Source organism: Amphiura filiformis, chromosome 14 (assembly GCF_039555335.1).
Source record: "Amphiura filiformis chromosome 14, Afil_fr2py, whole genome shotgun sequence".
NCBI lineage: Eukaryota > Metazoa > Echinodermata > Ophiuroidea > Amphilepidida > Amphiuridae > Amphiura > Amphiura filiformis.
Window position 1 is genome coordinate 45,043,930 of NC_092641.1, and position 11,069 is coordinate 45,054,998.

Consider the following 11,069-nt stretch of genomic DNA (forward strand, 5'->3'; position numbering starts at 1 on the left):
TCACACAATAATGTTGTCAGAATATTAGGGCACAAAGAAAAAGTAGACTCCCCCTCTCATTTTTTCTCCCTTCGCCCCCCCCCCTCTCTCTTTGTGTGCATGATTTCTTTCGCTGCTGTCCGTTGATGTAGTTGTCTCAATCGGGTGGGCTCTTGTGACCAGGTTCCCTACCTCTCTACCTTTGATTAAGTAGTTTAATGCACCTCATTCCCTGTATTTGTCCCGGTCTTTTTGTCTTGTCTGTTGGTGTATGGGGGGTGTGTGTGAGGGGGGATGTGAGAGTTTCCTTGTTGTTTAGTATTCAGTGGCCGGGTCAGTGGCGTAACTAGATATCATATGGAAAGGTTTCTATACAAACAAATTTTCTTATAAACCATCATGCGCACAGTTTCCACCTCGATACACCTGAGCACACATTTTCGTCCACAAGCTTCCAAGCAGAGAACAACAAGCAGTGAATGTCTCCAACACAGTCTATGATTACACTACACGGTTGAGTGCATAGCAATGTAAGACCTGTGGAGCTTCAAGCTGAAAAATGGGCCTCTTTGATTGGTTTTGTCAAAACCTCTAGTGTTCCCTTCATCCAATCAGTATTTTTGTTATATCAAACGAAAGCTAAGTAAACACTCCCCTTGAAAACACTTTCAGTCACTAGGTCAACAGATATTAACGATATTGACTGTTATGGCAAGGCGACTTTAGGCGAGTGTGGAAAATTGTTGAAAACTACCTATCCAAGCACATTTTTTGACCAAAATATAGGTTTTAAAAGTCAAAACCTCAAGTGTTCCTTTTTTGTTGTTGAAATTTTATCTCATTAAATGAAAAAGCACACTTAAATTGACCATATACTATACTAGCCTCACTAGAATGGACAATGGCAAATTCTCTTTAAAATTGCAAATCTTGTGCAAAAAGTTTGTACGGTTGTAAATTCAATGAACTATGACTGAACTTATGTCAAATGCTACCCCCGGATATGATTACGGTAACAAACGGGCAGCTAACCAGTTCATTGCGTTTTATAAATGAGACTTTCCAGTTTTGGGATTTTTCAATACAAACTTGAGATACTTATTTTTTATCACACGAATTGCTGCATGACTGGTGTGAAAACATTCCCAAAAAGTATGGGAACTAAAATATAGCCTATACCATGATACGGCATTAAAGACACTATCTCAAGTATCTGTGGTTCGCTATAATTCAGAAAAGCTAACAATCATCAAGTTCAGATTTTTTTTCTGTTAGCCCTAATTTGTGTGTTAACACATATACCCTGAACATGATAACACTAAACATGCTAAATATAATTTATAGTTTTTAGCACAGTACTTCAGCGGTCTGCCAATTTGGCGCAGTTTATGGCATATACGAAAGTGGGGTCCTGGTTGGCTAATTGAATCACGTCATCATCAAATCGGCACCTCATTCGCTGAACAAGCCGCGTAGCATCGCGTGGAGTCTTTTTACCCGATAATCAGAATGAGCAGACCAATGAGCTATGAGCAGACGGACAGATGGATGCAGAATATTCGATGTAATATGTCTTCGTTATTTATTCTATTCCCATTCTATTTCTGACGTAAATTCGATTCTACCTACATACGCATCACCTCCAAAATGGGATTGCCCTTCCCCCGTCATAGTATATATTGACTGCCGAGGGTCATAGCATGTTTTGAGATCACCGCTGGCCTATAATTTTAACCATGTCCCGAATTAAGCAGTCAATAATTCTTTCATATACCGAATGGACATGATGGATGTGCGTGAATGTTTCGACTGCGCAGTTTGATTGGGACGCACGTGACCGGTCCATAGTTCATTTCCATGACCGGTTCATAGTTCATTTTGAGGGCATAGCTAGTTCAATGACTGCACTTTCAACCAATTAGATGACAGGACTCTATATATGAGGTATATAATATTCAATATAGCATTGTACAAGCGATTTACCAATTGCCTGAGCAAATTAAGCTCTGCAAAAATATGCATGCTTTGCAAAGTTTTTGAATTCAATAATACTGGAAAGTACTTTATTGTATTGCAACTTTCAACGATAACTTTAATTCTTTACAGATTTCACGGGTCATTAAATCACTGCAAAATACAAAAGAAAATTATTCATATTCTTCTCATGAATCAAGTACCCATGGAAAGTTAAATACATTTTGAACTAGGACATGCGACGAGTTGCGTTGAGTTGCAGCAAAAAGTAGTCGATCGGCAACACACCGCACCGCAACGCAAGGTTGAAATATGTTAGGGCAAGGTTGAAAAAGTTGGAACAATAATTGAAAAAGAACCTTTTGTACTTTAATACTTTAATACAGTTTACGCATCCAATCGAATTCACACCAATGCGTACAGAGAGTTCATGGTATTGTGTATCGCAATTTCGAAAGCAATGTCTGCTTACGATAACTGGTGATCCGTGCAAAATAATTGTCAATAATGTCACAATATATAATAGGCCTATATAAATATATTTAAATACCACACATACATTGTATAACTCACAGGGATACAGATACCCATTACGCCACACATACCGCATCACATACACCCCACCACACCCCCACCACATGTACCCCAAACGCATATCGCGCAAAAGGAAATACCTTTCCTGATTTGTGCCAAAAATTATTAAATGCTCTGATGAGCATTTTCGAAAGATGTTAGACTGAGACAGTGCATAATTTTTATTTCAACAACTCTTCCTATACCGTTGTACAGGAGCCAACCGTTGTTAAACTGTGATGAACCCACACTTTTACTGTAGCGTATACGCGAACGCGAGCGAGACTACGCGTTACGCGAGCTCGCGTAAAATTCGTCATGCCTGGAACCTTTGTGCGTATGCACCAGCTTACAAGTTGAATTCAGTATTTTTCAGGTAGCGGCTAAACATTGCCGTTTTATTCTGTAGTTTTATTGCTGATATCAAAAGAGAAATCATCGAAGTTTTGTAAGGCTGAGTGGTAATGATTAACTGACATTCTTCGTTAAATAATCGTGAATCATACGATATTTAGCTTCTTTTTGTTGTTGAAAGGGATTCAATCATGTTTCACCGTTGTTCATCACCGTTTAACAACTCGCGTCCGGCGCGTCTGCGTGGTTTACTTCGCTCGGGCAGCTAAAGCTGCCCTCGCGAAGTAAACCACGCAGACGACGCGGCCGCATCGTTGTTAAACGGTGATGAACAACGGTGAAACATGATTGAATCCCTAAATCTCTGCGCATATATAGCGATGTATGAAATCCACACAGCCTGATGCACACATGTTGAATTCTTGCGCCCTCTATTTTCCATACCATAAATAAATATGTACATACAATTATTATGAGGGCAACGGCGACTTATCGTTACCGGAATTCCCGCGTATTACATACCTTTAATATATGACACGACAATAAGGCCATGTATATTTCCCATATTGATCAGGGTTTTGTGGTCTATTGTGTTCCGTGTATTTCGCCTTTGTAATTTGTATCAATAAACTGACCAATGTGGCAACAGTGGCGGCGGAATTGGTATCGAAAAAGGGTGGGGCTCCAATTTTAAACTCTAAAGATCACACATTCATATATTTATGCAAATTCAGATTTTTAATCTGTTCAGATCTGGTCCGCTATCTTACTATAAATAGGGGAATGTTGTATGTATGTGGTTTATGTAAAAGGCTCCGTCGGTTTCGATCCAAATGTCGCTAAATTCATACGGGAGATCGAGTAATATACGGGAAATTGCCTCGACTTTATTTGGTTGAAATCGGTCAAGAATTCGCTGCAAAAACAGTGAAAATATGGGTAAAAACGGGGTTTTTGTTATGAAAAACTGCAGCTGGCAGGCAGCGCGTCAGCGCCGCGTGCGTAATGCGCACTACGCCAATGCGCGCGTAAACGGCGCAGCGCCACGCGACTTGCGAGCCAGAGACCAGTGGACATGATAATATAGAACCATTCAGGAAATATAAGAAAAAAGAAGATAAAATAATGAGAGCAGAATTAAATAAAAAACATGGAAACGGGAAATCGCAAGCAGCAAATAAAAAATAAAAAAGAGAAGCTAAAAGGGAAATGTAAGAAATAACAGATTTAGAAAATAATGGGAATGGGGTTAAATAAATAACATGGAAAAAAAGAAAGGAAATGTAATTACAGATTTATAAAAACTAGCGGGACACCCGCGCTACGCGCGGCTCCCCGCTAGATGAGTAAATGGGAGCGTTCACTAAAACAGGAGGAATTACTGAACAGGTAGAATCATTGAAAAGGTAAATTTTATTTATCTGAACCTGACCCTCTTTAAGCCTACGTTTCCATTTTAACTTCTTTCTTTCTTTTTAGTTTTTTTTCTACATGGGCCAATTTTGTTCCATTAAAAAAAAATTCTGCTGCTAAGCTTCCGATTTTCCGTTACCATGTTGTTTTTTTTATTCAACCCCGTTCCCGTTATTTTCTAAATATGTCCTTTCTTACATTTCCATTTTAGCTTCTATTTTATTTGCTGCATAGCTTGTGATTTGCCGTTTTCATGTTATTTATTTAATTCTGTCCTCAGTTTAATAGCTTTTTTATTTAAACTTCCTGATTTTATTATAGCTTTTTTTTCCCTTACATTTCCTGAAGAGTTTCTTTCTTTCCTTCTTTAGCCTATTATTCCCGGTTTCATTTTGTGACTAAGTATAACCCACATACTCGTACAGCCTGTTTGTCCTCATTTTGTTTTCTTTTTTATTTATAGTAGGCCTACCTCTTCATGTTGTTTGTACTTTTTAACACACATCTGTTTCCCGTATTTATTACGCTACGGTCGTTCACCCGTAATATCATTCATTACGTGACTCTGCGTCGTTTACGCGTGCCATGGCGTAGTGCTGCGTTACCCGCTCGGTATCGCTGCGCTACGCGAGCGGCTTGGCATTAGATACGCCCGTGCGACGCGCAGGCCTAGCTTAGTAACTGACTCCTCTATTTGTTTACCTTGGATAGCAACGGACCACATTTTCACTGATTTTGAGGCCAATTCTTGACCGTTTTCAACCAAATAAAGTTTAAACACGTTCCCGTATATTCCTCGATCTCCCGTATGAATTTGGCGCCATTTGGATCGAAACTGACGGAGCCTTTATAGCGATACATACATAGATACATACATACATACAACATTCCCCTATTTATAGTAAGATAAAATGTACCTTTTCAATGATTCTACCTGTTCAGTGAATTCTTCCTGTTATAGCGAACGCTCCCATTTAGGCCTACTCACTAGCGGGGACCCGCGCGAAGCGCGGGTATCCCGCTAGTATATTTAAACCATATAAAACATGGCCGTCAAAACCCGTTCTTAACTAGAGTTCATCCCCATTTTACTATTAGATTTAGAATGATTTTGGTAACATATTTACACATTTAGAATTATTTGATATAATTTTGGCCGCCGTTGCTTAAAATTGACAATAGCCCATAGCCTACTCTATTTTCATTTGAAAACAAAACGGAAGTGAGCATAACGTTGACGGCAATTTTCGGAAAACATTGTAAATCCCAGAATGCTTTGTAATCGATGTACACAGTAATGCAAACAACTTCAAGTTTTCATTGATTTATAAGGATCATTTATAATTGAAGACCGAATTGCAAATACTATAATCAAAATAAATATTTTTTGGCCAAACTGGAACATGCGCGTTGCGTCCATGTAGTGTACTAAGCGTGTACGCAGTGTTAGGCGCGTGTATACTTTCTTCAGTACTGCGCTATTAATATTCGCGGGTGTTTATCGCGGAGTCACTAGCGTTCACAGTGTTCCAGTTTGGCCAAGAAATACTTAATTTGATTATAGTTTGCGACTGACATCGGGGAAAAGGCGCGGTGTGATTGGTTGCTGACCTGCGTCCCAGGACTTGCGTAGTATATGGCAATGTTCGTCTGGTTTACAGGACGTCATGCGCAATCTAGTCTTTTTAATTCGGTCTTCAATTATAGCACCCTCCATGACGAATCCAAAAAAGTCTATCTGCACGTAGAACAGGTGGCCTCACATTGAAAGAGTTCATATTTCGAACCTTTTGATTTTATTAATGGCAACAATAACCATAATCTATTTTTTTTTTTTTTTTATATCATCATAATATTCCTTAATCTATACTTGTCGCCCTTTTGTGTCTAGAGCTTACGTTTGATTCTGACATCAGGGCGGTAATGAGCAGAAATTTACACGTATACTCTCTAACAAAAAAAATCCTTTATTCTAGGGGAAAAAACCCCAACAAATTTGTTTCTTGTAACACAAGTTGTAATACAAGTTGTAATACAAGTTGTATAGTATAGATGGCCTAAAAACCAGTCGGATGGACAGTAACATATGCTTAATATTTATTGTCAAATCATTGAAAAGTACGTTAAAAATTGAAATTTTTGAAGAAAATTGTACTTGATTTTCATTGGTTATTTTCATAATGCTTGTAAATAAAATTTATGAGAAATATAAATATTTTGTCATCATTTTTAATTGAATATGTCATTTTTTTCTGGAATTCTTGTAAAAAATACAAATTAAAAAGCGGTCAAGTTTCTCCAAAAATGAAGTGCTCGCAGTTTATAAAAAAACAAACAAACAAACATGTTTTTAGTCTTATCACAATGTTTATTATATTTTTTACATCGGGGCAAAAAAGCAACCAAATTACTAAATTTAAGTCAAAAAGGGATCGGTGTAAATTTGAGTCAAAAAGGGATCGGTGGTAATATTTTTCTGTTAGTAGCTAAGCAATGATTATGTACCCCGAAGAATTAATATTATTATTATTTTTTTTTTGTGGGGCGAGCAAGAATTGTTGGCAGACCAAAAGCGGCCTAATCCCAGCAGACACAAAACGTTTTCGGCATCATTCGCAAATGGTCATAAAAAGTTGTCAGAAAACGTTTAAATGTCGGGTTATATAAAGGGTATAAAACGGTTTCATAGCATTCAAAAATATTTTTTGATAACCTACTGCAAATATTTTAACATAATATTATTTTAGTGTTGACAAAATATTTGGCAAAAAATGTTTGCAAAATATAGTTTACAATAACATTTTGAAACCATTTAAAAAATATTGTTGTAGTGTGTTTTCATGCATTTATATAACCCGATATTAAAACGTTTTTACCTAAATCAAACCCAACATATAACTTGTTTAAAACGAGGGATGGGATCAAATTTGACACGTTAAGGTGATGGTGGATGGGGCAATCAATTTTGCTAACTATTCCCAAATTTTACTCACCACCAGACACAATTCCTTTTTAGTTAATCCATTTTAAGAAATTTTAATTAAAAAAAATCAAAACGCGTTTGATAGCCTAATCCAAAATGGGCCTTTCCAGTTGAAATCCGGGGGAGGGGGTCTTCGAAAAAAGTGCCACGCAGACTTTCGGATGCTGATACCTACTTTTTGCTGTTTTTGCCCCCCATCAGTATACCAATGTTTCACAAAAAACACCCAAAAGCACCCAACTTTGCCCTAATTGGGCACTTTTGCCCAAATGTTACCAATTGGGCGCATTGATCTCCACTGAAATCCCATCCATAGATATACCAAAATTGCTGATAAGGTACCCCAAAACCGTGGCACATCCCCGTGTACCTTCAACCAGGAGAACCCCCTCCAGGGTTGAAATCCATACACCCCCTATGGAAAACATGTCCTTAATCTTCCACACAGTAGTGTGAATTTCAGAAGGGGTTACCTGAGGGGTTGTGCAATAATTATGAGCCCCCGGGGGTAAAATTTCCGAACGACCCGCCCAAAATCGCTTACCCCCCTCTAGTCTCGGCCCGCCCAAAATCGCTTGCCCCCCCCCCCTCTCTTTGCCCCCTCTGTACACATGCCAAATTTTTTGGGATCCCAATTTGCAAACCTTAAATGGTTGTTAGCGTAGCGAGCAGGAAAATTTGCATATTAAAGCGTTTCCGTACTGTTTTCCTAAGCCTTTTTAGAGCGTTTTATTTAAAAGGCGCCACATAATGTGTGCCAAAATCGCTTGCCCCTCTTGGCTGGCCAAAAATTGCTTCCTCCCCCCCTTTTCGGCTCACCAAAAGTTTCTTGTCTCCCCCCAATTTTACCCTCCCCCAGGGCTCATAATTATTGCATGGATGGTTGATTCCATTTGAAATCTACACCCCTGTGTGGGAGATTTCATAAGGTCATCTTCCATCGGGGGTATATGGATTTCAACTTGAATACCCCAATGATTGTCTTGACTGCAAAAAAAATGGATGCAGTGTTGCATAAATAAACCAAATTATCATACCACTAAGGGAAACATCAAAGAACACCGCTAACTTGATATATTTTCGTATCTAGTCAGTGGGTGCGTATTTTACGCTTTATATCTAGTCAGTGAGAGCGTATTTCGCAAGGCCGATACGCGTGTACGGCGAGGTACGCGTATAAAGGCGATTCGCGTAAACCGGGCGCGTAAAATGCACACAATCTGTAATACGCGGAACAGTCATCTATTTTTTGTAATGTTTTTCCTATTTAGCAGCAATTAAAATGTTTAAAAACGTAATTATTTCAATATTTAGAATGACTTAGTGGTATGATAAATTCGTTATTAGGTTCAACGTCGGTATGGTACGGGAAATTATCGTGCGCTCAGTGTCATACTGGGTTCAGCCTTTGGCTTCACCCAGTATGACACTTCGCGCACGATAATTTCCCGTACCATACCTCCGCTTCACCTAATAACTAATAATACTCTCATTACATGATTTGTTGCACACGTCAATTATCTATTGACGTACTTTTTATATTAGATCAGATTTCATCAGCTATGATTTATTTCCCAATACGTTTATTTTGTAACCATTAACTGATTAATGGTCTGGGTAGGTAGCTCATATTCCTTGCATCACGCGTATCCAATGAATTTTGTGAGTTCGCGGGTAAATTTAGACCGTGCGTTTTCAACACGCAGTTTGATACAGACGGTAAAGGACACGCGACAAGTGACGTACGAGGTTGACGAAACTGGAAGACTGACAGCCTGTTCAAAATAGACAGCAGTTACAAATTGAAACCAACATATATATACTTACAGTTGGGAGCTTTGTCACAACCAACGGTTTTAGAATAACATAATTTTGCTTTGACATCACACAACACATTTAGATTTGTTTGTGAAAAGTTCATGATTTAATATATTATAACATTATCATACAAAATAGATTAGCATTTCTTTGACATAAAATGTTAGTTTTTACTGTCAGATATATCCCCTTTTATTTTTGAGCCGAACAACTACGTAAAAGCAAAGAAAATTGGAATTTACTACCAGCGCGTATGTCGCCAATACGTACCACTCCTTCGGTCATGTTATGGTACGACCCTTTGTTGTGTAGATCACCGTCCCGCACTGTGTGTTATGAACATCGTGTATGCGTTCGACTAATAATTCCATCGTAATAATAAGACGCCGGTTCCGGCGCTTTATTCAAAATATCGGATTTTGACAAAACTACAGCACCTAGAGTCTTGATTTTTGCAGGGTATATTGGTTTAATAAAGTACAATATAATTGTGTAAAAAAATGAATTTTAAAAAATCAATGAGGGCGTCCTCAACAGCAAATGTTATAATATGGCTTTAATCCAATGGCGACGTCAAAATGGCGATATCGCATCCGACTCCTCCAGCCGACCCTTGGTTTGATACGTAGCACTTTCAAGCGTCCAAGTCATCACTCGTTGTAATTCGAATCTTCCTTTGACCCGGTTTTAAGGTCACAGTATTGTCCACGTTTTCACCCATTTTAGCATTAAAATTGCAAAGTGCAAATTTCGGTGTTTCGCGCGGATTTGTCCCGTTAATGTCATTTCATAAATTCAGCAGCGGGCAGCGGGACGATTTGGAAATTTTGTCCCCTTGGCTCGGTTGCCGCGGTACGATTTTTAGGCTGTTCTGGTTCCGGTTTGACATATATCACCGATGGGCAATGTGGCGCAGCGGTGCGGGCTCTGCCTTGCAATCGGTGTATTGCGAGTTCGAGCCCCGGTGGTGCCATCGTGTTGTGCTCGTGGGCCAGGCGCTTTATCTTACTTGCCTCTCTCTACCCAGGGGTGAAATGGGGAGCTGTTTGGAATATTGTCCATTGAACGCCGCCCAAAGGTATGAGCATGCATTGGGCATTGTATGGAAGCTGATATATTCTTACGACAGCGGAATAAATGTAAAGCGAAGCGCTTTGATACATGTGCACATGTGAACGTCGTTGTATAAATCTCAACATTTTTTTTTTTTTTTTTTATTTTAATCCCTTTAAAAGCAATTTCGTATCTTCCTGGAAAAGTTCATATTAAAGGAGTATTTCGTGATCCTAGCATCCTCTTTTTATGACATTTTTCAGTACATATCCACGAAAAAAGCATATTCCCAAAATTTCAGTTGATTCCGATATTGCGTTTGCGAGTTATGCATGATTATGTGTATTACACTGCTCCATAGACAATACGTTGTAATTTCGTTCTGGTGCACCAGAACGAAATTCAAATTTCACGATATCTTTGCTAAACGAATTAATCTGCAAGAAATGTCTTGTACATAAACATTATGTAGCCAGAGGTGATATAAAAATCTCAATTTTTTTGAGAAAAGTGGGGGGGATGAGGCTGTGGATCACGAAATGCCCCTTTAATAATAAATATTTTGTTTAAAAAATTGTGATTTTCAAGAAAATTGCACAGCTTATTTTTCCTCGTTCAATTTAATATAATGGGTCTAAAATGACGTCAAACTGTAACACAACCTGCCTAGTTCAAATCAAACCATTCAAGCGTGGCTCTTTTAAACAATAGACAATTTTATTTATTTTAAGATATGCCTCAAAATTACAATGAGCATGTCCGGGTGATCATGCTTAAGGCACTTGTCTGATGTATTATATATATAATTCAGTGGTGTAAATTTAAATACGGTTGAGTATTTTCTTTCTTTCAAATCTGAAAGGAATAACATATTTCATAATCACTCTCATTATGCGATGTGCGTTTGATCTTGTGACTTGGT